Raw genomic sequence first — 27360 nt, forward strand, 5'->3', positions numbered from 1 at the left:
GGGCTCGATCCCCAGTGGGGCATGCAGGAGGCAGCTGATCAATGATTCTCTCTCATCATTGATGTTTCTATCTCTCTCTTCCTTTCCCTTCCTCTCTGAAATCAATACAAATATATGAGGAAAAAAAACCAACAGCAGAGCTCACCACTGTCTCTGTTGGAATCACTTGTGACACTCGTGGAGGTGGGACCCTGGAGGTGCTTCTGTGTCTGTGTTGATAAATGGCTTCCTGGATGGTGTATCCTTTTTTATTTTCTTGGTAAATCCAGGGGCCAGTTAGGGTTACCAAAAGATTGGTTTACTTATTCGAAACCCAAGAATGCTCAAACAAGTTAAATAGGATATTAATGCAGCACCATTAAAAAGTATTTTGGGCCCCCGGTTTGGCTCAGTGGATAGAGCATTGGCCTGCGGACTGAAGGGTCCCAGGTTTGATTCCAGTCAAGGGCATGTACCTTGGTTGCGGGCACATCCCAAGTAGCCGATATGCAGGAGGCAGCTGATCAATGTTTCTGCCTCATCGATGTTTCTAACTCTCTATCCCTCTCCCTTCCTCTCTGTAAAAAATCAATAAAATATATATATTTTAAAGTATTTAGAAAATAAAAATCAATTTTAAAAAAAGTATTTTGGTTTTTGAATTGAAGTGTGGGTAGACCACAGCTAACAGATATTGAGTGCTTGCTGTGTACCAGGCACTGACCTAAATAGGTGACATTTTCAACTCATTTATTTCCTTCAGCAATATTAAGAAGTAGACACTGTTATTATCTAAAAATTTTATAGGTGAAGAAAATGGTGCTTAAAACATTTATTTCCACACGGTCACCCAGCTAGTGAGGCAGAGTCAGGGCTCAAAGCCAGCTCATCAGACTCAAGTCTGAGCTCTCTTCCAAGCGTTGCTTCCAGGAGCCATCTAAATACACTTCACCTTGCACTAGTTGGTTTGGCTCAGTGGATAGAGTGTTGGCCTGCAGACTGAAGGGTCCCAGGTTTGATTCCAGTCAAGGGAACATGCCTGGGTTACAGGCTCAATCCCCAGTAGGGGGCGTGCAGGAGGCAACCGATCAATAATTCTCTCTTATCATTAATGTTTCTATCTTTCCCTCTCCCTTCCTCTCTGAAATTAATAAAAACAAACAAACAAACATACTTTGCCTAAGATATTCCCACAACTAGGAAGTGATAGGAGAAAGTGAAAATGAGAAATGTGGGAAACATTTCTAATTCCCACAACCTATGAATATGTCTTCTTACACGACACAAGGGACTTTGCAGAAAACAGAATAATGCCCCCCAAAGATGTCCACATTCTAATTCCCACAACCTGTGAATATGTCTTCTTACACGACACAAGGGACTTTGCAGATGTAGCTAAATTAAGGACTATTAAGGGAGAAACTTATGCTGAGTGATCTGGGTGGGCCCCATGTCATCACAAGGGTCCTCAGAACAGGGAGGTGAAAGCATCAGCCAGAAAAAGGAGCTGGCAGAACCAAAGGTGGGAGTGATGGCTTTGAAGATAGAGGAGGGGCTACAAGCCAAGGAGTGTAAGTGGCCTCTAGAATCTGGAAAAGGGAAGGAAATACGTTTTCTCCAAGAACCTCCACAAGGAAATACAGCCCCACCAAAACCTTGATCTTAACCCAATGGGACCCATGTTGGAACAGAAAGTCAGAAATAGATGGAACTACATATATTAATCTAGAAAATAATGACAGTGGTTCCTGGGTCACTGGGGCAAAGATGAACTTTTTAATCTCATGATGCTGGGAAAACTGGAGAATCATTTGTAAAAAGATTTTTAAAAATCTGGATCCATGTTTCACAATATACACAGGAGTAAATCTAAATTTAAAAATAATGAAACTGTACAACCCTTCTTCTCTTTGTGTTGATACAATGTGAGGAAACTCTCTCAGGTCCCTTCCCATCTTGGTTGTATAGACAAAACCAGGGAGAATAATGAAATAAATAAAGAACATATTTGTTACCAGACACAATAAAGGGTTTATGATTAAAAAAAAAATGGAAGAAGTCCTCTATAACTTGGCTGTAGGGTTTCCATGTGCTTTTTAATCTTTTTACTTTTAATATTTCTGTTATGTTTTAGGGGCTTCACTTATATTCAATATGTGTTTCAATTTAGTTTCTGTGACCCAATCTATAAAACTTTTAATAAATTAGTTTGTTCTGTATACATGTATTCATATAATTAATATAACATACATATATACATATTTTGTCTTAATTTTGTCATTTTATGGTTTCAGGGTTTAATGTTTCCTTGAAATCCATCACCTAAGACGACTATGGCATAAATTCAATTGATCTGTAGTATCCATTTTTCTTTGCAAATAGTGTGGTTTTTCAATCAACAGACTCAGTATTTCCTTAACCCCTTGAATTTTTTCTTTATTAGGACTTCAGTATACATTGTTTCATTTACTGAAAAAAAATTTACGAAGTATTTTATTTCAGAGAAGGAAGGGAGAGGGAGAGAGAGACAAACCTGGGCCTGTGCCCTGAACTGTGACCTCCTGGTTAATGGGTCCATGCTCAGGCACTCAGCCATACCAGCCAGGCCTGAATTCTTCACTTGAGAGACTCCAGTCACCTTTAGGTTACATTGTATCACCCCTTTTCTAATTATTTTAATATCTTAATCTTTCCCCCCTTCATATTCATTAAGATAATTTTAAACCCTTCTTTGTGCCAGTGATTCCGTTTAACTGTTGCAATCTGTTTCTAATTAATTATAGTTTCTGTGATATAGAAAATATAATTAATTAATGTTGAGTGGTGCTTTGGTCCTTGGTTTGTTTTCAACTCCACAAACTTCATCTTGCTCTGTTGTTTGAACATCTCATCTCTGAGATCATCTTGACTGGATCATTTGTCTGTGTTTTGCATGTGATAGCCCTTTCATCGCTCATCTGTTACCATCAACTTTATCATCTTCTCTTTCTACAATGGATGCACTTTCTCCAGCCCTTGTCATGCTGAGATGAGCAGCTCCCTCCAATCCTTCTTCTCTTTGTGTTGATACAATGTGAGAAAACTCTCTCAAGTCCCTTCCCATCTAGGCTGAGAAATAATTTTCCCCCTGGAAGGTATAGTTCAGATGGCTTTTCTGTACCCTAAAGACCAGAGGAAGAAAAGGGGGTGAGATAACTGGAGAGCCACAGGGAGAAATAAAACTGGATGTAATCCTCACCCTGTATGCTAGGATAAATGATCAGGATAGTGTCTTAAATAAACAGGCATTTAAAATGAAAAATATTTAGTGAAACCACAACAAGTACTAGAAGGAGAGATGGATAAATTTCTCATACTGCATCCCTGGGGGAAACTTTGCTAGCTAGGACTAAAACTCCAACAGCAATAAGCAATAAAGAAAAAAGTTAATTGCATTACTTAAATTTTTTTAATTGCATGACAGAAATAATTAAAAACCAAGGAACAAATATTGGCAACTGATAATACATAAGAATGATATACCTAATGTTGAGTTCAACCATGCAAAACTCTTCATTTGTTGATGTTCAAAAATGGCAGTTTTATATTAATTAACCGAGTACACAAAGGATACCTTAAAAAGAGAATTAAAATATTAACAACCCTATAGAAAAAATGGTCTAGAAATATGAACACACAGTTCACAGAAAAAAAATGCAAATGGCTTGTAATGAAAATTATTCAACCTCACTCATAAGAAAATACAGTTTCAAATTGCAGGGATATACCATATGTGTTGACAACATATGATGTTGTTGAGGCTGTGGGGAACTAGACTCTCATCTGGTGGTAGGAATGCAAATTATACATCTTTCCACCTCCCCACCCTCTACTGTGCCCTCCCCCCTGTAGAGAGGAGGAATTGGTAACACCTAGCATAATTATATATGTACTAATATAAGTACAAACCCTTTGACTCAGCAATCCTACTTCTGGGAGACTTGGGGGTTCATTATATTTTTCTGTTTATGTGTGAACATGTTTCAAATCTTCCATAGTCAAAGGTTGGTGAATACAAATAAAAACTGGAAATGCAGGGTGTTCACTAAACTGGTCAGTTAAGAGGGCTTCCACTCCATTTTCTTGCAGAGCATCTGTGTTTGCAGCTTCATGATTAGGTGTAGTTACTCGGGGCTCTTAACAAGCTAAGAGTAAAGAGGGAGGCGGATGTCACTGAACAACCGTTTAGAAACTAGGGTGATGGGGAGCCGACGAGGGGCAGGCTGGTTGCTGGGTCCTGCTGACCGTCCCTCCAAAACCATCCTTCCCTCTCCAGGAAAAGCTTCCACTGTTTGCGATTCAGTGTCTGAGAATAATTTTTAACAAAGCTGCATCCCGTCCCTTTTCTGCAGTTAACAATATTGTATCAGCCTAGGAAAATGTGTAGATGCTTTCAGAATTGTTCTCATCGGTGGCCCACTGCTCTCTCTGAAACTGGTCCAGGCTTCTGAGACCTGACCTGTCTCTATCTCTATGCACCAATCTTCTGAAAGAAGCGTGGCTACAACTCTAGATGACTGGGTTCTCGTTCTAGCGTAGGGTTAGGATCGTCTGTGGCAGAGATATAAGCACTGCTTGAGGATTTTTAGAAATCCCAGGTAAGTCTGCATAGATGACAAAAGGAGTTTGCAAACCAGGTGTGCCAAAACTATGCCTAGTTTAATTTTTCCAGTAACTAAATACTTTCTCTTATGAAGCCCCATTTTGCTGGGTGATAGGAACATAATTCAATCAATTCACTGCCTGTGTTCCTTTCCCCTGGTCTATGCAGAATGGGGCGGGGGTGCTTACACATGTCAAAATATGAGGAAGATGGGGATGTTGTCTGTCCAGGTTTGTCTGTTTGTCATGTCGGCATCCCCAAGACACAGTCATGGATCCATGTAGACTGGATTGTGCCAGTGTGCTGGTTCTCTCTGCCAAATTCATGCTGAGCCCAGTGATAGGATACAAAATATGCTGATATTACTACTGCGCCACTCCGGGCAGATGTAGGAGTTTAGCTCAGATTCATCTACCTAGATCTACCAACTACTCCCACCCTAAATCTTGTTCCTTCCCCAAAATCTACCCAAGAAAAGGAGTGGGCATGGATAGAGGTCCTCTCCATTATCAGAGTCACCTTCCACCGCCACCCACAAAGTGTCCGTTTTCAGAAATATACAATTCCCACTCCTAATCCACTCCAACTTTTTTTAAATCTCCCCTGAGCTTTGAAATCTTTATCTAGACTAGAGAAATGATTGCGAAGCCTTTTCCTCCTCACTATGAAGGCTGCCAAAGAAATGTACTAGAACTCTATATTTTAAAATGTAAGTGGTAGAATTCAGGTTTCCAAACTCAGAATCAAGTGAGAGGCATATGAGTCCATCAGAGGTGAAATATCATATATATATTACTAACATAGCTGATTGGATCCATGGTCTAATTGGTCTCCTTAGTATTTTCCTTAAGTTATACAATCTTGCATAGTTTACTGGCATAGTTTATAACCGTGGGCCTTCTTTGCAAAGGTCAGACACACCTCTGTGAGTTCATTCCTTAGAACTGCTATGAGGAGAAACCATGGAGCTGCTTAGAAACAGATGGACAGTTCTGGCGCTCTCCTCGTAGGCTGCATCATATTTCGTGGTTACTGATCGATTGAAGCTTTGTTGTTATTGTTACATTAAGAGTTTATTAAGGGAATTTACAAATAGCATTGGGTGTGTGTGTTGGAAAGATGACAACTCCCAGCTTTCTACCTCCTGGATTCTGGACGCAGTCAGAGTGGTACCGTTGATGCAGCTGACGGACCTACATTGACGCATCCTCACCCAGAGTCCATAGTTCACATGAGGGGTCACTCTTGGCATTGTATCTTCTATGGGTTTGGACAAATGTATAATGACATGTATCCACTACCATAGTATCAAACAGTAGTTTTACTCCCCCTAAAACTTTTCTGTGCTAAAGCTTTTTTTATAAGTTCCCAATTCGTGAATCTCACCTCACCCTGCTCTGGGGCGGCCTCGTTCCAGGTACCTGCTCTTGTCCCCTTCATCTGGGTTTCAGTCCACAAGGGACTTCAAAGGAGAGCTTCTCCCTTCCTCGTGGTGGCAGGCGGGTTAATTCGGCTCTGACGAATCCCTTCCCCATAGTAGAAGCAAAGCACCCTCGCTTTCCTCAGGGAGGTCTTCTTGGGAGTCTGCTGGGCAGTTTGATCAGAGAAGCCCAGAAAGACCTTCCCTGTGAGAACTGTGTAGGCAATGTCCCAGTGTAAGCCTCTTGCATCACACTTGCTTTCTTTCATTCTAACTCAGAACAGTTGGCATGTATGTTGAATTGGGGGGAGCAAAAGAGAATTCACTGAAGCAGAGAACATGGGTGAGAACGTACTCATGCTCTTCTGCTACAAGTATATAAGCTGACCTCTGAGTCTGTGAACAAATCATAACTCTGGTTCTCCACTTTTACCTATAAAACAAGGAGTTTGGTTAAAATGACGTCAAAGGTCCTTCCAATGGTAACATCTGTAAATTCCATGCAGCTGCATCGCTAGGGGTTTGGCCTCTGGTTCATTAACACTTGGTGACTACAGGGAGAGGAAACTCGGAGTACCATTGAGACAATGTTGGGTGGCATGCTGCCCCTATCTGGACTTTCAGTCATTGCTCTGACCAGCTTTGAGAGTCTGCCCCAACTTAGATGTTGTCCTGCTCTTGAGCTCTGCTCAGCATTTCTTTTTATGAAGACCATTTGAATGTTTCTGTTATACATCTTGGTTGCCATGCAAACTTGGCTCGAAGAAGCCTGAAACAAACCCCAAACACCTCCTTACATACTTGCTTTATGACATTTTATTTGAATGCCAATATAACAAGTTTATAGTAAATGGAGGATATGGCAGGAGACTAAAATAACACTGTAGTCTTTGAACACCCTAATCTGAGCTTAATAATTTTAAGATTTTTAGACATTTGTAACTCAACCTATGGGCACAATCTAGTAGTAATGGTACTTGGGTAAAGATGTTATGCATGGAGCTCAAAAAGATTGTACTAGATCAAATAACACAGTGGTTCCAAAGGAAACTAAATCTTTTAAAACCCCTCAAACATCAGTTTAAACTGTTAACTTTAATTTTATTTTAAATTCATGTTAAAGTAATTGCATCAAGCTGGGATTAGGTACCGTCTCTGACTCTCCTTCTACAGAATTAACCATTTCACGTATTAGAAATGCAAATATAGTTATTTAAAAAGGGGAGGAGGTTAAAAATAAGCTTGAGCTTCCTGCCTACTGTGGTTTTACAGAAGCAATACCTTGAGGTGCTTCTTCCCCAACCTGGACATCAGTCACCCATCTCTCCACCTGTTCAAAGACAGAACATCCATCCAAGAAAATTACCCAGTGGAGAGACCACAAAACAGTACTCAGATCCATGAAAAAAGTCACATTTTAACCAGTACCTTGCTCATTAAGAACATTCAAAGTTGGTTTGATGATGTTCTTAAGGTAACAACTCTACCACAGTACAGCCTTGTAGAGCAGAGAGAACACTGGGCAGGGAACCACCCAGACGAGGATTCCGGTGGCTGCTCAGCCAGTCTCTAGCATCCTAACTTTAGAAAATTTATCTCTCTTGGTCTCAGTCTTCTATACTATAAAATTAGGGGCTTAATAAAATCTCAAGGGTCCTGGCAAAGCCTGGTGTCCTGGGAATTTTCATTTAGCAAAGCTCTCTGTAGCTAAGTGATCTTGGAGGCTACTCAATTTCAGGCTGCTGTGGGGCAGTATCCATGTTATTACGTAGAAACGACAGGAAACTGGGAAGGTCTATAATTCAGCTTTTTCTTGACAAAACAGTATTCCAGATTCCCACCTAAGAGGGGGCACTGCACTGTCAGGAAGCGCTGGGACCCTCCAGCAGAGGGAGCTGCTGCTAAGTTTATCAGAGCCTGTGAGAGCTCACAGAGCAGGGAGAGGAGTGCACGCAGGCCAGCTTCAGGATTGACTCACTAAAATCAGCTCTGGTGAGCAGAGGGCAGTCAACAGAGATTGAGGTCAGTAATACAGGAGAGCAAACAAGGCACATGGTCAAGGAACAGCCCATGTCAGAACAGAGGGGCACTGCCTGACCTTGGCCATTGGGGACCAGAGTCCCATTTCTCACATGCAGCTTGCTCTCTTGGCCGCAGTGGTGCAGTGTAGACCTGAGTGAGCTCCCAGGAGGGGGTCAAGAGCGTGATGTTTATAGCCCATCATTCCCAGTTCTCAGTAAGTGTCTACCTGCGCTGAACAGAGATCACTCCTTGGAAACCAAGGATCTATTATTGCATTTAGAAAAATTTCCACATAACTTCTTTTTGTGCTCTTAAAATTTAAGTGCCCAGATGTGATCTTGGAGGCACTTAGCTATACTCTGAGACTCACACAGAATTCAAAGTCTTTGATTTTCTTTTTTGAACACAAACATAAGGATTTGAATTGGTAACATTTTCCATACTGTGGCCCTCGATTTAATTTTCCAAAATAATTTTTTTCTGCTAAATATAAAGCAGAGTTACCTGGAGAGTGGCTTCAATTTTTTAAAATTTATAATATCTAGAAGAAATGGAATAGAAGTCTCATCTCAATGTTCTTGTTATAAATGGGGACTTTAAAATATAGCCATATTAAAAATAAGAAAATAATTTTAAAATATATGGTCATGATATTTTCTTTTTTATCTCTATTGTTGAGAGTATTACAGATGTCCTCCCTTTTCCCCCATTACCCACCTCTACCTGCCCCATTCCTTCACCACAGTATTGTCTGTGTCCATGGGCAATGCATATATGCATATAAGTTCTTTTGTTAATCTCTGCCCACCCCCCTTCCCTCTAAGATTCATCAGTCTGTTCCATGTTTTTATGCCACTAGTTCTGTTTTACTCATCAGCTTATTTTGTTCATTAGATTACACATATGAACAAAATAAACTGATGAATAAAATAGAATCAGTGGCCACAATATTTTTAAGTGGCATATGTTTCCTACATCTATATAGCTAAAGCTTTATTTTGGTAGGAAAAAACATAAAATTAGGGTTTGTTTAGTTTATGTCATTGAGTGTAATCCCTTACTTTAGTTAAATGCTTCTTCCTTTGTTAAAATAGTTAATACTTATCCCACAAATTATGTATTTAACTTTCTTATGAGTTTGTTTGAATTTCTGCTCATGATATATGGACCCAGGTTTAGACAACATGTGATGAGGCACAAGTTCTCACTTAAACGAAGAGTTATTTTGTGATGGATTTGTAGGTTTGTTTAATTTTACTCCTTATTGTAGAAGTTGGCTGTTTAACGGTACTGCATATCTTATACATCCTCTATAGAGTTCTAGACTATTTTGAAGAGGGAGACTTTTCCCCCTTAAAGAGATCAGTAAACATTTTAGGTAACAATGCTACCTGAGACCTAGTGGCTCTGTCTATGAGTTATGCAGCATTTAGTAAGCTCCGCCTTGGGGGATGGTGTGTGTCTGGGAAGCAAAGAGACTCCCTGCCATCAGAGAAGTTTAAGTCCATTTGGGAAAATAAGAATCAATCAAAACAGTCTTGTTCAGTGGATAGTACATTGGCCTGTAGACCTAAGGGTTCCAGGTTCAATTCCACTCAAGGGCATGTACCTTGGTTGTAGGCCCAGACCCTGGTCAGGGCCCATGCAGGAGGTAACCAATCAATGTGTTCTCTAACATCAGTGTTTCTCTCTGTCTTTCCCTCTCTCTCCCACTCTCACTAAAATCAATGGGAAAATATCCTTGGCTGAGGATTTAAAAAAAAAAGAATCAATTAAGAAACAGTCAGAATTCAAAGAATTACTCATGTTTAGAGTATAAAACTCCCCCAGAAATAACCCTGTTCCTATCCAATATCCACTGTCTTACCAATTGCTGCTCAGACCTCATTCCTCTGTCATCTGGAAGTGGTTTGAAGTTCTTCAAAGGAGTCCTCTGCCCAACTCTGACAAGCATTGCTCTTACTTTGAGCTCCCATTGAGGTCCCATACTGCCCCTATTCGTTCCTGATGTTCCCCAGTCCATTTCACTTGACCAAAACATCCCTGAGAGATGGTGTCCTGGAAGTGCACATACCACACAGTTCTTCAGGCCACCCAAGCTGGCACCAACCCACACTTTTGGCATCTTCAACTACAACCCCTCCCAGCAGACAGCATCCTTCCTGGAGACTCTAGGTCAGTGATGGCAACCTATGACATGAGTGTCAGAGGTGACACGCGAACTCATTTTTTTGGTTGATTTTTCTTCGTTAAATGGCATTTAAATATATAACTCAGCTCCTGATTCTGATGTCACCTTGTCCGGGAAGACCTTCCTTGAACTCCCAAGATGAAGTTAGGTGCTCTCCTGTGTCCTCCAGTGACACCCAGTGCTCCCCAGTTTGTAATACCACTCTGCATTTACATGCCTGTCCACTAGTCTGTCTCCCCTACGAACTTAGAAACTCTAGGAAGGACAGGGGCTGTACCTTCTTCACTACTGCATCTCCCATGGCTTCCACAGCATTCAGTACCCAGAGATGTTTGTTAAGTGCACATTGGGAAAATGAAAGAATCAGCAGTTTCTGTTTTTCCCCCCAGGAATTAGTCACCCTACTGTTGAGCCATCCTTTAGTTTCGGGCCCTCATGTTGAATGCTTTGGCTGTGACTACTCACTTATTCTTCCCAATTTTTTTTGGTCTTTTGCAACCAGCCCCTGCCTCCTTCTGCCACCTCCTTCTTGAAGGTAGCCAAGGTCAAGGAAATAAAAACATGGACTACCCTTACTTTCCAATCACTACCCTTCACTCTTACACACTCTACAGTCTTCATAGTGTTTTTATATACATGCCATTAGATCCTCCTCATAAAACTGGCAGCATGGCTGGGACATTTTGTCCAATATTATAGATAAGGAAGGTGCAGGACAAGGAGGAGAAGAAAAGAGGAGGAGCAGGGAGCAGAGAAAAACTCACAGATTTGAAGTGATTTAGCCAACATCACAAAGGGACCTGGAACCAGTGTGTGAGCTTTATAAATTCTAGTGCAGGGCTCTTTGCACTAAACTGTCCTTTTAAGACAATGCAATCAAGTGCTACACTGAGAGCCATTCATCTCCAGAGACTTAAGAGAGAGTCCAAGAAGCCAAAATGGTAATGAAGCATTTTAGAGGAGGTGAAATTTCATTTGAGCTTTAAAGTTTGGAGAGGATTCGGAAAGGACATATTCCTAGGGCAACAGAGACAGCAAACCCTCGTCCAGTGTGAGAATACCCACTGGGCACTCTTGTCATTTGCACCCAATATCTTTCCTTTCCAAGAAGAGGAGCTCATCATTCTATCAGCATGGCAACCTAGCCAGTGTGCAAAGTGCATTTTCAAGGGACTGGATGTGTACACTGTGTGCAACTTGGCTTTGCACTGAAACAGTAAGCCAATCGTGCAGGGCATTCTAGCCGTTAGAGGGGCTATGATGGGCGCTGAATGTGCAGGCTGCTCGCTGCCCTTGACCCTTGCCGTTTTCTACATGTCAGTCCAGAGCTGCATATCTCAAAGGAAGATGGAGAAACATCGTCTGCAAGGACAGTTGAGCTCCCCACAGGAGCATGGAATTGCCTTGAAATACAAGGGCTCATGAACATTTTACATCCCCTTTGGAAATCCCCCTAAACTCTCTGCCTCGCTGGTTTCCTGGTACAAGATCTAATAAATCTGCACACTCAGCTTAAACGTTGTGCCAGGCCTCATAATGGAATGATTACATGTGTTTTGTGTGTCAGAGACCTGACAGAAAGATTATACAACATAGTGAAGCAATCGTTGGGGTTTTGGCAGGGGAAGAAGGAGATAAATATGTGTCTAGGGGAGAAAAATGGCAGCTCATGGATTTGCCGCCTCGATGTCATTCAATCATTCAGCAGAAATGTATTAAGTTTAGGTCAACACACATTTATCAAGTGGCTCCTATGTGGACAGGCATTGTGTTACGTCCTGTGAGCACAGAGGTGCACGAGACACATCATTTATCCTTGGAGCTTATGGGGAAGCCCAACGAAGATACAGACACAGAAGAGGTGATTTCAGTATAACGTGGTAAGTGCAATGATAAGAGTCGGGACAGGGTCTGAAGGTACTATTGAGGAAGGGTGCTGAGCTCAGCCTGGAGGATTGGAGGAAGCTTCTGCAAGAGGGTTCTGGAGGGATGAGAAGGATGAAGGGGGAGAAGGGCTCCAAGCAGAGAAAACAATGTGGGCAATCGTATGGGAAGAACCTTGTACCTGTGGGGCACAAGAAAGGGATGGACAAAAAGGGACTAAATAAAAAAGGTTCGATGTTACTAATGAAACAAACAGAAAAGATTGGTAAGCGCTGTGAAGGATTCAAAAATGAAATATAGCCCGACCGGCATGGCTCATGGTGAGCATCGACCTATGAAACAAGAGGTCATGGTTCAATTTCCTGGTCAGGGCACATGGCCAGTTAAGGGCTCAATCCCCTGTGGGGGGCATACAGGAGGCAGCCAGTCAATGATTCTCTCTCATCATTGATGTTTCTATCTCTCCCTCTTCATTCCTATCTGAAATAAAAAATATATTTAAATATATTTAAAAAAAATAAAGTATAGACAGTTTTATCAAGGGACTTACCAGTTGATCAAGTTAACAAGTTAAAGATGCATTTAAAGTTATAATAATTAAGACTCCATTATAAAAGATACCAAGCCCAATAAGAAGTGATTAAGTGCCAAGAGTGAGTGAGAGAATTGCATGGAGTGGGTTTGTAAGAAGGCGAAGGCGCAAGCTAGGAGGCAGGGAGGGGGTTCAAAGAGATGGTGAAATGAGCAGAAGAGAGAATATGCAGTGAGTAGGTGGAAAAGAGAGAGAAGGCCATCCCAGGAGGAGAGAATGCTTTGATCAAAGACATGGAGTTAACATTGATTCCACTCATTGTAGGATTGCATAGGAAGTGAGACTATGGTTTTAAACAAAAATAAAAAATAAAAAAGTAAGGTCTTTGTATAGAAAGCACTTGAACTGGGAAAAATCACTTCCCTAGAAGGTCAGACTAGGAAGGGAGCACGAAGATAGCCACTCATGGGGTAATTTGTAGAATTACAAGAAGGAGGGGCTATGGGCGATGTTTTTGTAATCCAATGCTAATTATTTTTAAACAGTTGATGGGAACGCCCTGTTCCAAAGTAGAGAATACAGATATGGCTCTGGATCAAAGAGCAATTTTAAAAATATGCAGCAAGAAGCCTAATATATGCAGGTTTTTGAAGTCCTTCTCCTGTGGCCCATTAGAGGGGACAACTGTATCTAAAGCGGCCTTACAATTTTTCATGGAAACCAAGGCAATTTTGTTTGGGACAAATGCTAAATAAGATATGATGCCAGGAAAGCAGTGTGAATCAGGGTAGTCTAGCAACGGGGACACGTGGTCCCTGAATCAGTCAGGTTCCAGGCAGGAAAACAGAAAGCGTGCTGGGCATTACAACAGAGAGAACTGAGGAGAGAAAATGTGTGCAGGAGGCGGGGAGAGCTCAGAAAACACAGTGGGAGCACAGCAGTCACACTGAGGTAACAGCGGTGGGAAAACCAGGGAAAAGGCTGGGGTGATCAGAGCCTGGAAGCTCTGAGCACAGACCCTGCAGGGCTGGGGCTCAGCACTCTGAGGAGGGATCACTTCCCTTCTGTTTCTGGAAGACTCAGGAGCTCAGACATAGAAATCCACAGAGCAAATCTCAATCCTCTGAGAAGATGGAGCTGCCAGCTAGTGGTGGCACCCTCCTAGGACATGAACCTGGGCTGTTTCTGGTGCAGTCCTAAGAAGCTGGATACTGTGGAGTTTCCTCAAAAAACTAAAAATGGAACTCCCATTTGACCCTGTGATCCCACTTCTAGGAATATATCCCAAGAAACCAAAAACACCAATCAGAAAGGATATGTGCACCCATATGTTCATAGCAGCACAATTCACCATAGCTAAGATTTGGAAACAGCCTAAGTGCCCATCAGTAGATGAATGGATTAGAAAACTGTGGTACATCTACACGATGGAATACTATGCGGCTGTAAAAAAGAAGGAACTCTTACCATTTGCAACAGCATGGATGGAACTGGAAAGCATTATGCTAAGTGAAATAAGCCAGTCAATGAAGGAAAAATACCACATGATCTCACACATTCATGGATAATAGAGACCATTACAAACTCTTGAACAATAATAGATACAGAGGCAGAGCTGCCTCAAACAGATTGTCAAACTGCAGCGGGAAGGCTGGGGAGGGTTGGGGGGCAGGAGGGAAGGGGGTAAGAGATCAACCGAAGGACTTGTATGCATGCATATAAGCAAAACCAATGGACATAAGACACTGGGGGGTAGGGGAGGCCAGGGGATTGTCAAGGGCGGGGAAAAAAAAAGATACATATGTAATACCCTTTGTAATACTTATAATATTTTTTTAAAAAGAGTAAGAGATCAACCGAAGGACTTGTATGCATGCATATAAGCATAACCAATGGACATAAGACACTGGGGGGTAAGGGAGGCCAGGGGATTGTCAAGGGCGGGGTAAAAAAAAAAAGGACACATATGTAATACCCTTTGTAATACTTTAAGCAATAAAAAAAAGAGAGAGAGAAAAAAAAGAAGCTGGATACCGGAACCACCTGGAGATGCTGAGTGACGGGCAAACTGCTTTCCTGTCTCCTTCTTATGTCGCCTCTTCACAGTCTAACAGAAAGACCGAGCGACGCTGGAGTAATAATGGCATCGCCTGACTATATATACTTGCAGCATGAGGTTTGGAAATTGTCCTGATTTTGAGGAGAAATTCTCCAAAAAGACCATGCAGCTCAAGAAGTGGTGAAACCATTCTCTGGTCCCAGCAGAAAAAAGAAACAGCATTTATCAGTATTCCCTTTGTGTCGTGAGCTTTATAAATGTTGCTTCATTAATCACAACAACCCCCTAGAACATGGGTCATCCCATGTTGCAGAGGAGAACATAGAAGTCTCCAGTGGTTGACCGGTTTGCCCAAGACCCAATAGCACGGAAGAGGCAAGGCCAGGACGAGCAACCAGTTCCACGTGATCCGAAAGTCCAGCTCTTTCTATGTGGAACCTGCTTCTTCATGGGGCTGAGACCCATGACCCCTGGATGGAATCCCATGACAGGACCACTCCTGGAGACCCTGGGCCAAATGACCTCTGCCACCACTGGCTTCTTGAAAGCTCAGGCACAGGAAGTCTTCCATTCTTTGAGTTCATGTCTAGCCAGATTCTAGCAACACCGAAGTGATTCTCTCCTGCCCAGCGCTGACCTCACTCCCATCTGAAGGTGTGAGAACTAGGAATGAGTCACCACCTCCTGGAGGAGGCATGCTGCAGCCACCCATAGCTATGTTGTATAATGTCAACAAAGTGTATATCTGTGTGTCTGTCCACGGATGTGTGTGTCTTATAAATTCAGCCTTCCTCAACAGGATGACATTCTTGGGTAACAGGCTCCTCATCAGAAGAACCCCAAATTGCAAAGGCGAGAGCTATTCTCTGGCTGAGACAAGTCTCCAGTCTTAGCTGAAGATGGAAGCAAATTGTGCCTGTATTTTCTGGAAACGCTGAGATGGGACCTTACTGAGGAATTCACCAAGACCCAAGGGAACGGAGGAGATAAATGCTACCAGGCGGCTGCAACTTGAGCAAGATTCAGAAACAATAGAATGTCAACTTGAGATCATAGAAGGCTCTGGCAAGGGTGACAGAAAGCAAGGAAAACGACTTGGTCCCGAGACAAGTGAGGATGTGGCTAATGGGTGATGGCACTACAAACAGTGCTTTGAAAGGGAGCCCGAGGGGAAGGAGGCAGGGGCCACTCGCCTTCCCGGGGACTCCAGCTCATCACCGAGGAAGAGGGAACGCAGCCGCGGTTTGGCCATGTGCCCACCCAAGGGCCCCTGTTCCAGCCTCCACCAGGCTCCCCGCGCAGCTGGGGAGGGCCGGGATGGGTTTCTTCTGTCGGGCCAGTGTTTGCGCAGAGACGGCTCTCCTCTCGGGCTCTTTTGGAAAGTGACTTGGCTGGAGCCACACTCCTGCCAGCATGCAGCTGTTACCACTTATACCAGGAACATCTGGCCTGAAGATTGCAGTAAAAGTGACACTTGTCTGCGGAGAAAAAAATGTTGAAGTATACATTTTGGACATGAAGAAATAAGTAATGACATTTAATGTTTTCATAAAGCTGCTACACGGAGCAGCCATCATCCAAACCCCAGGCCCCGGCGTCGGTGCGCTGGGACACGGCGGCGTGCTCGCGGGCTTTGTGGAAGGCCTCTCACCCTGAACATCATTGCCCAACACAGGCTTTGTCCTCGGAAGATGTAGAACAAAGGGAGGCCCTCCGGAGACCCCCTCGTTTTTAAGACCTAACTCACAGAAATGGAGAGCGGGGAGCAAAATGTGGTGAGCGCCCGCCAGATGTCAGGAAAGCCAGCTCTGGGTTGCCGTCGTTCGTGGTCTGTGGGGGGGAAAAGCATATTTCGAGGTTCAGGTTTCTCATCTGAGCAATGGAGGTGTCAAAGATGATATGTTTCAGGTTCCTCCATGAGTTTAGTGTTTGTGCTTTTTGGAATAGAGGCAACCCCGCCATTTCTATGCCAATCACCCAGGTTAAGCATGATTCCTTCCAGATCCTGCTCTTAAAATGCATCTCCCTTGATGTGGTGATTCTTGCATCCCCTCCAACCTCAGAATAAGGGGGAGAGTCCGACCAGGCCGGGATGGGAGCCCCAGCCTCCTGCAGGAGAGGACAACACCTACACGGAGACAATAGAGTCAGTGCACAGCCCCACGCCCCCATGCTGACACCGACACAGCCATTGGCCTCAACTGAGGCATCGCTTGCGTCTGATCTCAAAGAAGGTGCTGAGGGGAAGGTGGAAAACACTGCTGAAACTGGGTTCCTTTTCGTTAGCAGAGCGTCGATGAGGATGATACGGCAGTGACACTTAGGCAGAGAGCAGGATAAGTAAGTAAGAGTACATATTAAAGCCCTAACCGGTTTGGCTCAATGGATAGAGCATTGGCCTGCAGACTCAAGGGTCCCAGGTTCGATTCCAATCAAGGGCATGTATCTTAGTTGCGGGCATGTACCTTGGTTGTGGGCATATACCCAGTAGGGAGTGTGCAGGAGGCAGCTGATCGATGCTTTTAACTCTCTATCCCTCTCCCTTCCTCTCTGTAAAAAATCAATAAAATATATTTTCTAAAAAAAGAGTACATATTTAAGAACTTTGTGATTTGTAAGAGACCAGCCTTTTGCATAATCTTAGCATGCCTTTTGGATTTAACAATGTTACCTCTGCTAAAATGACACATGAACAATGCATTATTGATGTGCCAGTATCATCAATATGTTACTGCATCAGTTCATGCTTCACCAGAGAAGATCCTATGAACCTCTTCTGATTGGCTCTCCAACTAGAAAGTGGGAGGTAGAGGCAGATACCATTGTCCCCAAAGCACCATCATTCGCTGCATCCCTCACCCCCCATCTTCAGAACAGGCTCTGAAGCCACCTTTTCTGACAGAGAAGCTGTGCCCTGCTCACCTGCTCCGTGATGCTCTGCGCAGGCATCTACCCTCTGGCGCCAGGAGAGGAAGTGGCCATGTGGAAAGCCAGCCCGCACTGCTTACTTCCGGGACAAGCAGGGGTTGTGGGTCCATAGGCCACCTGTGGTTGTTCCAGTTTTTCAAAAATTTACTCCATGGGCCTTTGACTTGATTTTGTACATCCAGCAGCTTGCTTCTCCATTCTAGAAGCCGAGATGAAATGCTGTGTGCACGGCAAAGGGCCTGAGCAGGCCTCGAGCCTGGACCTGGGGATCGGATTGTGTGTTGCAAGCATCCACGTGCACACATCTGGGGGCAGGTCTTGCTAAAATACGCTGGCTTTGCTTCTGAATCCGTGGGTCTGAGGCAGGCCCCAAGCTTCTGTATGGTGATACTGATGCCGCCCGTAGACCACACTTAGAGTACCAAGGATGTCTGTGCTATGAACTTGAGCTTTGGAATCAAGTCACCTGGATTTAAGACTTACCCAGCTATGTGTCTTTGAGACACGTTATGTGGCATTTCTAAGCCCAATCTCCTTAGACAGAAAGTGGGAACCATCGTGGTACCCACCTGCTCAGTTAGCCATGAGGATCCGGGGAGATCACACCGGTGTGCAGGGCCCACAGCGCAGGAGAGGAGAGGGACCTGCAGAGCCCCGTGTCTAGCTACGCTGTCTGAGGCTTCATCCACTGGCTTCCAGAACTGCACTCCTGAACCTCGGTCTGGGAGGCCTCTGGACCCCACTTCTCTGTTAATAAAAACAAGAGTAACAGGAATGATGCCCCCTCCTGGAGGCACCCACAGCAGAGCCATGCTAGCTCAATGGACTTGGCTCCTTCGTTACCACAGTCGCTCTGATGGCGTTAGTGAGTGAAATCCGTGGGTCCTTCCCATCAAACCAGGGGCCCTGTATGCACTTGACTTCAGGAAATCTTATGGACACGTTGATATGTGTTACCCCACTTATGCATATGACAGGTGACTAAAATGGGTAGTACTCATAAAACAGTTTACACAGCTTTAAAAATGAATGGACATGTAAATGAGTTTTAATGAAAACAAAAGTGGAAAGCACTGTCAAAATGAAAGCATTAAAAGCAACTACTAGAGACACATGTAATACTATATGTAATTCTTTAAACAATAAAGGTTAAAAAAATAATAATAACTACTGGCTAGCACCTAATGTCCTGACCCTGAAGAACACAGGAATCACGGGCTATGGGAGTGTTGCCTGTCAGCTGGCTAGACGGCTCCTGTGGAGAGTAATTCATCAGCAGTCCCACGTGCAGGGGGAGTGGGCAGCCAAGGACCCTCCTCTAGCCCACAGCGCCTTCCTTCTCCTGGCAGCTGCTGATATACTCACAGGACAAACTATGGGTTGGAAAAAAGAAAGCTCACCCGGTGACTTTAGAGGCCTCCTTTCCCTCGATTTAACCCAAATGTGATCAGCTTCCGAAGGCCAAAGGCAGTTCCCAGGTGCCTGAAGCCACCCGTCCCCTGGGCCTCTGTCTGGCCTAACTCCAGGGGCAGCTTTGCTGCTTGGTCAGGTACAGTACTCTTACAGTAAAGGGGGGGAGGGGTGTATAAAGAAGAGTCACCTACCTAAGTGTATAAAATGCTTTAATGAAGAGCCATTCTTTTGATTTGGGATAACTTTTCAATCCTTGGAATTCTCCTGAGCAAGACCTGGACACCCCGGGGCCGAGTCATGGTTCCCAATATGGATTTGCTCCAAAGACTACCGGCATCCGAGCCTTCTGTGGGGCTCTTCAAACCTGCAGACCCTGAGGGCCCACCGAAGGCCTCCAGAATCAGAAACTCTGGGGCCAGGGCCCAGGAATCTGCCTTGTGACATGCTTGCAGAGTAACTCCGTGGCACAGGACGTTGAAAAGAGCCTTCCTAAACCATCCACACGTTAACTGCCGCTTACCACCCCCACAGGAATTGGCCAACTGGCCAACTTTAAGCTGAGCTGAGGGATGCCTGCTTGGTCCTTCCCTCTCTGTCCTCATGGGTGGCCCTTGAACCAGGGGGGCTAAGCTGAGACGCCCTGTGCAGCCTCCTGTGGTGGCGTTCTAAGCTCCCAGTGCTTTGCTGCCTGTGCAGGGCCTGGGCCTTAGGCTAGTGTCTTCCATTCACAGGGGCCTGGTGGCCGTTGGCAGCTCCCCTGGCTACCTTCTCAGGAAATTAAGAAAGAACAAGCCCCACTGCAATCCACAGTTTATCCTTTTTTAGAAAATCTTCTGAAATCTTTGAGCAGACTACATTTTTTGTTGGCAAACCAAGTCGCAATTCCAGAAATTCTCTATCTAGAATACATCGATAATACTTTTGTTTTATGTTATCTCTCCATCTCCTTACTGTGGACATGTGATAGGCCAACGGATACCCAAATATATGGAAAGAACCAAACCAGCAGTCATTTTGAAGTGAAAACTCATATGCTAATATATTTCCTTTTTTAAAAAAAAAAATTTGGATTTGTTCAAAGTGTTTCAGCGAATGCTTTTCAGAGAAAGGGTCCTCGTGTAGGGACCGGAGGCCTGGTGGGCAAATGCATGTGCCTGGAGTCACCTGGGAATAAAGGGAGCTGCGGTGGGAGCTGGCAGCCTAAGGGCCACACCGAGGTCCAGCTGAGACCGGGGAGGAGGGCGCCTGGCCCTGGCAGTTGGCTAAGACGGGGAATGTGGTTTCCTGCTCCGAGCAAACTTTCCACTGCGCTGTGATGTGGCTCAGATCACAAGCACCACTCCTGCTCCCCCTGAGTCTAGCTTCCTAGAAATCAGAGGACGGAGGGGTGTTCTAGCACAGGGGTGGGTCTCTCCCAGCTTGCTGGTCACTCTGGGTTTTCCCGAGGGTCAGATATTGCAGAATGTTCTCAATTCCAACCTCTCCACCACCCTGTATATCCCCACAGCCGGTGCTTGGGTTTCTGTCACACCTGGTGGACGAACGCCATATATTAGAGTGGCATCCAGATGCCTTCCACATTCTCAGGGGCAATCACTTCCCTCCCAGTCCAGCCACCACTTCAGGGACCTCGCACTTCTTCAGTGTGACAGTCTGAGCTCAGGAAGCCCCCTGCAGTAAACACTAAAGCCGCAGTGACTCCTGACCCCTTCTATCCAGTCAGTACCATGATTCCTACATCAGTGTGAGGCACCCCTTGATTTCCCATCACTTAGGGAGGGTTGGTGACCTTAGTAGTCCTTAGGAATGTCTAGGTCAGGTCGCTTCCCTTTCCACCCTTCCCTGCAAGCTCAGGATGAGGAACTAGGAGACCCTACCTCTTAGTGGGGCAAAGAGAGTGATGGGTGGCAGGAGAGCCCTGCTTCCTGGAATTGCCTGGAGCAGAGGCAGGGAGTCTGACCTTCCCTCAGTCTCTCACTTGTTTTTATCTGTGTGTGTCTCAAGCTTTTGCTCCAAGGAGTGGCCTAAGAGCTAACCATGGGTCTTGGAAATCCTGAGGACATGTGACACTTTGCCCAGAACTTGGTCGATGCAGTGTGGCTGGGAGAAATCTCAGCGTCTGTTTTCTTCCTGACTAGAAATTGTGCAGTTGCAGCTCTGTACTTCCCAGTGAGCCTGCAAGGAGTGTTGTAAGGGAGGGAGATAGAGGCACAGCTGTAAGGGAGGTAGATAGAGGCACAGCTGTAAGGGAGGAGGGTAGAGGAACAGCTGTAAGGGAGGAGGGTAGAGGCACAGCTGTAAGGAAGGAGGGTAGAGGCACAGCTGTAAGGAAGGAGGGTAGAGGCACAGCTGTAAGGAAGGAGGGTAGAGGCACAGCTGTAAGGAAGGAGGGTAGAGGCACAGCTGTAAGGAAGGAGGGTAGAGGCACAGCTGTAAGGAAGGAGGGTAGAGGCACAGCTGTAAGGAAGGAGGGTAGAGGCACAGCTGTAAGGAAGGAGGGTAGAGGCACAGCTGTAAGGAAGGAGGGTAGAGGCACAGCTGTAGTAGAGGCACTGTAAGGGAGGAGGGTTTAGGAACAGCTATAAGGGAAGTGGGTAGAGGAACAGCTGTAAGGGGGGTGGGTAGAGGCACAGCTGTAAGGAAGGTGGGTAGAACCACAGCTGAAGCCCCTGAGAGTCCCCTCCACCCTGCTCCCTTCTGTAGGCAGAAGACAGACCACAGAGCACTAGGACTTCTCCCTTCTGGTTGCTGTCTGGAAGGCTGGAGCTTTGATAACATGGAAAAGACAGCTTCAGAGATGCAGCTTTGCCTGACCCTGAAAAGCAAAGATTAGAATGATGCCAGGAGCTGGGAGGAGGGGTGATGGGGAGATGTTGGTTAAGACTACAAACAAATACTGGTAGATAAATAAGTAAATCCTGGAGATTTAATACTCAGCAGAGTGATTGTAGTCAGCAGTGCTGTGTCAGAAACTTCAAAGTTGCTAAGAGACTACATCTTAAATGTTCTCACCACACACACAAAAGAAAAGAATTCTATGAAGTGATAGAGGTGTTAGCTAGTGCTCTGGTGGCAATCTCATTGCAGTCTATAAATGTATCAAACCAAGACATTGTACACCTTACACAATGTTACATGTCAATGACATCTCGAATAAAAATTAATAAATTTTTAGCAATGCAATTTTGATGCCAAGGAGAAGAGAGGGCCCAGCTAAAATATTCGCTGGGGGAATCCGAGGAAGGAAAAAAGCCAAGGACCTGGAATCTAATGGTCTGGGAGCAAGGAGGGGGGAGGAAGCATCAGGAGTTCCAGGGAAATCCGGAAGGAGACTCCGCCCTTCCCTATGGCTCTTCAGAGAGCCCAGTGGGAATCCGCGGAGGGGCTCAGTACCGACAGCCCATGGCTGGGAGGGAGCGAGTAGGCAGGAGCCTGGCCATCCTCACCTGTGGGCGTTACCTGGCAGGCGCTCTAACCCAGCTCAGAGAGTGCAGAAAAGTTTCACGTTAGATCCTGGCTCACCTTTATTCCAACGACCAGAACTAATGGTGGTAGAGCGTTGCTAAGGATATCGGACTAAAAAGAGAGAGAGAAAGAAGAGGAGGAAAAAAACCCCAAAACTCATCAATCTGGATTGGAGCAGGGAAAACAGAACAGAAAAAGGGTCCCTCTTTGGTTTACTCTTTGGAACGGCAAGGGTGTGCATAGTTTTACACGAGTAAAGGCGAGCTGTGTAACTTAAAAAAGACAGTGGTGGGGGTTTTGTTTTAATTTGTTCTGTTTTGTTTTGTTTAAGGTGAGATTATATAGGGATGACAGGGTTTGAGACAAGTCGAGGAAGGAGCCCTGGAGATGTCACTTGCTCACCAGCAGGTGGCGCGTTTTCTTTAGGATTGCGCCCCCGAATCTCTGGATGGAACATCTCAGCCAGACTCGCTGAGCCCTCTCGCCCGGAAATCGGAAATCGCTGTGCAGATAATAACCCTCCCTTGTCTGGAAATGTTTAATTACCGCGAATGCTCAGTTTTCCAGCGCCGCCCGCCGCCGAGGTAGCCCTTCGAGAACCTAGCGCCGCGGGTGTGGTAAGGTTCTATCCGCTGGGTTTCACCCTAACTGCACACGATTCAGTTCAAAGGACTTTTCTTCATCATCCTCAGTTTGGTTAGACCCGGCGCCGTGTCTAACACATTTATGTTCACCTTTGGATAGAGGAAAAGTTCAATAATCTTAGAACACAGCTCTGTTGTGTGTTGAAAGTAATTCTGACAACTCATATTTGGGCAAAGAGTAAAAACTCACCAAGCCTTTCACACCCGTTTGACATGGGCTCCTCAAAACACCAGGCTTTATCCTTTTATTTTCTCGGTGATAGTGTGCCCCGAGTTCAGGTAGTTCCACGCGCATATTCACAGATTCGTGCTTCACACCTACTCTTATAAACCAAGGGGAGACGCATTCGTGTGTACGTGTGTACGGTTACATGGATTAAGGTGCCAAATAGTTACAAGATACTCGCGTGCCCCTAAGGAACTCACGAAACGGGAACTGCCTGGAAAAACAGCTCACTTTCCCTTTCAGTTTTGATACTGTAACTTGTGTCCCGCTGTTGGATAAACACCGGCTCTTGCGTCCACCTGGGATTTCTCCTCCTAAGACCCTGGAGTTGCTTGCGCGTTATCAGGGCGTGTTATCTGCACAAGTGCGGCTGGATGTCATGTTACCTACCTCCTGCGCTTCAAAACTCTCCCCCGAAGCTGGATTTTGACCTGATTGATCGTAATGGTTCCAGAGGAACTATTGAGCCATTACAATCCATCATGTAAACGATTACAGAGGGATACCTAAATCTCCCGGTTATTTGAAACCTCAGGACGCGCGTAAAGGGGGGTCTAATGAGCAGACCCCCAATTGTCCGCAGCGCAGTCACGGGAAAGCTTGCGTTGGAAGAAAAAAAACAACAACTCGCAAGTGCGAAGTACATTCCGTTTTGGAAAAATGAGATCATTTTTGTGTGGCTAGAAAGTGGGGGAAGGTGGGGTTCCTTTTTAATCCACAAGACCCCGAAACAATGTAAACCATGTTCTAGTTCATTTTAAGGAAACTGCTCAATTTTCACTCCAAACACAGGCTGGGGCACTTTCCCTGCCCGGCAAACAGGAGTCAGGAGAGGGGCTGGGGAGACCCGCAGAGCTGTCAGCACCCCAAATGTGCCTAAGAAAAGGCAGAGGCGAGGGCTCACTTCAGGACTGGGCGCAGTGTGGTCAGTAGCCCGGAGGCTCTGGCGGGCTGGGCGATCTCTCCCTGCGGGACCCCAGGGGCACTTGGGGGGGGGGGGTAACCCTGGCGGGCTGGGCGATCTCTCCCTGCGGGACCCCAGGGGCACTTGGGGGGGGGGGTGTAACCCCGTCCTGGAGCCCTGATCTCTATCGCGGGAACCCTTGCCCTAAGCTGCTAGGTCCTGGCCGAAGGACCCCTCGGGCACTGGCGGTTCCACCCCGCAGGCTGGGGACGGGAGCGCAAGAAAGCTCCTGTGGGAGTTTGCGCCAGTCTTGCTGGTTGCTGGCTGCAGCCGCGCGGGGTGCCCAGAACTGGGATGGGCGTCCAGACCGGACTTTCGCTGCTGCCTTCACCGGCCTTAGAAAGGTTGGGTCTCGGCGGGATTGCACTGACTTCCACACCACGTTTACCAAAGGTGAAACCTGACGTCCTTGCGAGTCCTAAACGCATAGGACTTCACTAGCCATCACCCTCATAGCCCTAACCTGTCCTGGGTCCTGCCCTCTTCAGTCCCTCCCAGCGCAGTCCAGGCGCCGGCTGCCACCTAGACCTCCTGCCCAGGGCCTGATTGATTTCTCTTAAGTAGGCGGGGGAGGGTTTCCGCTGTGGGAGCACCGTGCTTCTCAGCGCCTGGGCTTCCTGCCATCCCAGGAACCAGAACCTGGTTGGTCTCCAGGGGACGCTGAGGCTATGGTTTGGGGGTCACCCCCTTGGGAGCTTGGATGGGGATGCAAAACACTTCCGCAACTAGCAGATCTTGAATTCCGTTATCGCGGATTCTGGGGATGTGCACTGTGGGACACAGGAGGGGCGATGTGGAAGCCAGGTGTCTCACACAGGCGCATCTCTTCCTGTCCTGCAGACCGGCCCCAGGCCAGGTGGCCAGGACTCTTCTGGGAAGAAAAGCCTGAAGATGCTGGGCCCTGAGGGACCAGCCCCAACCTTGCTTCCCCTCCCTGCCCCACATGGGCTAAGGGCCAGGATTTGACCTAAATCAGGATCTGTTTTCCAGATTCCCTGGCAAAGCCCTATTAAATAATCAGGTCGCGCAGACCTTTCATTCAATCCCTGAAGACTCTCTCTACAGCAGCTCCTTAGGGATCCCTACTCTGAGTTTCCTATCAGTCATGGAGATATGTCGGCCCATGGCCCTGATGCAGAACAAGGCAAGTGGGAAGACGAAGGAAGCACCATTGTCCTGTATGGTGTTTTGAGCAGGAGATGGGATTCGTATACCCCAGGAGGCTCATCCCACCTGAATATCCTCTTTCTAGGGGACATTCTGTCTGGACAGCCAGGTGCCCTGTTGTGGAGTCCTCCCTCTAGGATTCCTTTGCCACTGCTAACCGAGGTCCCCAGAGCCTTGTCTCCTTGGAGAACCCAGGACGGGTCCAAGCAAGTGCCCTCCCTCCAGGTGGAAGTCAGGACAATCCAGGAATGCCCTCCTAAGCCCAGGCCCTCCCCTGCCCTTGGAACTTGCTGCCTCGCAATCTCCAAGAAGGGAGTGATCTCAGCCCCCTTCTGCTCTCAAGGGGCCTCACCCTGGCCAGAATGCCGCCCCTCACTGGCAGCTCCAGCTGCAAGCGCGTATATGGGTCCCGGCTCCAGCATGAACCTGTGGCAGGGCGTGAGTGCCATCCCTGATGCAAAGACTTCCTCCTGCTGCTTCAGCCACAGAGGCCAGGCTCTGTTCTAAAGGCTTACTGGTGAGACAAGGGTCTCCTCCAACTATGTCCTAGATCAGGGAGTGGTACCCTAAGACACGTCAGAGCAGACCAGCAGATCAAAGCTCAGCATCATGGCAGCTCCTCTCCAGAGAAGACTGATAAGCTACAGACTCACTAAAGCCAGGATTCAGCCCCCAGGGGAGGAAGAGGCACCCAGCAGCACAGCCCTGTGGTGTGGCAAACTCCAGGAGTGCGGTGTGTGAATCTGGACCCCTTCTCCAAGCCTCCCTGCCACCCCCCACCCCCCCAACCAGCACCTTCTCCCAAACCCAAGGCTGGGTGTTCCAGGGAGGTGGCAGGGAGGAGGCAGGGCTGGGGTCAGCTGAAGGTCAGCTCCTAGCAGTCAGCAGTCAAGAGGGTAAGTGGCACCCTCCCTAAGGCATAAGCCACGAGAACAGGATTTCTCCCAGCGAAGACCCTGACCCTCCTAGATCCCAAACGCCACCTGACCCAGCTCCTTGGACTCGGAGGGAGGCCTGTAGCTGACGACTTTGCCGCTTGTCTCACGTGCCTCGTGCCGCTTTCCAAACTCCCATCCATCCTTCCAAAACAAATGAATGCGTGATTAGAGGGTGCGACTGTTCATTGGGGTGGAATCCCAGTCGGTCTGGGCCCCAGGAAAATAACTTTTTTTACAAAAAAAACCTCTTTCCCTGGCTCTCCGCCTCTGCCTCTGCCTCTGATCTTTCTACCCAACTTCATAACCCAGGTCTGGGTTACCGTCCTGGGACTAAGCACGCTGGGAAGTCTAGGGGCTGCTCCACGCCCGGGACCCTCCCACTCTGGGAAGGGATTCTGGGACAAGAGGAGACTCTGCCAGGGGCCCGAGTGTGCTGAGCCCAAGCGAGGATCCCCGGCGACCCCGTCTCCACTCGGCACAGGCTGTGTCCTAGGCGCACAGGAGTAGGACCTCGGAACGCCCGGAGACCCAGGCTCTCATCTGCTAGGGGCTGTTTCTCCCAGCGCCATCGGGGTGCCCTCGAGGGCGGCCTAACCACACAGAGGGGGTCGCACGGGACTGACGAGCTGGGAACGCAGGTCCCGGGAGGCCGGGGCTCAGCGAGCGCAGCTGCCAAAGACGGCTGCCCGGGTCAGCAAAACTTTGTTTCTCAGTGCGCAGGCGCGGGGCAGGGTTGGGGGGCAGGGGAGGGAGGGGTGGAATCCCGAGGCCGGGAGGAGGGAGAAAGGAGGAGGGAGGGTGGTGGATTAAAATAAGTAGGCGGCTCGGTGCTAAGGGATGAGTGAGTCTGAGCTCGGTCTCTCCCCAGCACGTTCTCAGCCTTTGC

At 46.7% G+C, this 27360-nt stretch overlaps 1 protein-coding gene across 3 annotated transcripts in view; it reads left to right on the forward strand.

The window, feature by feature from the left end:
• OSR1 (odd-skipped related transciption factor 1) overlaps nt 1-27360 on the forward strand; it is a 57841-nt gene that overhangs the window by 23573 nt on the left and 6908 nt on the right. The window lies entirely within an intron of this gene.

Source organism: Myotis brandtii, unplaced genomic scaffold (genome assembly GCF_000412655.1).
Source record: "Myotis brandtii unplaced genomic scaffold, ASM41265v1 scaffold454, whole genome shotgun sequence".
Classification (NCBI taxonomy): domain Eukaryota; kingdom Metazoa; phylum Chordata; class Mammalia; order Chiroptera; family Vespertilionidae; genus Myotis; species Myotis brandtii.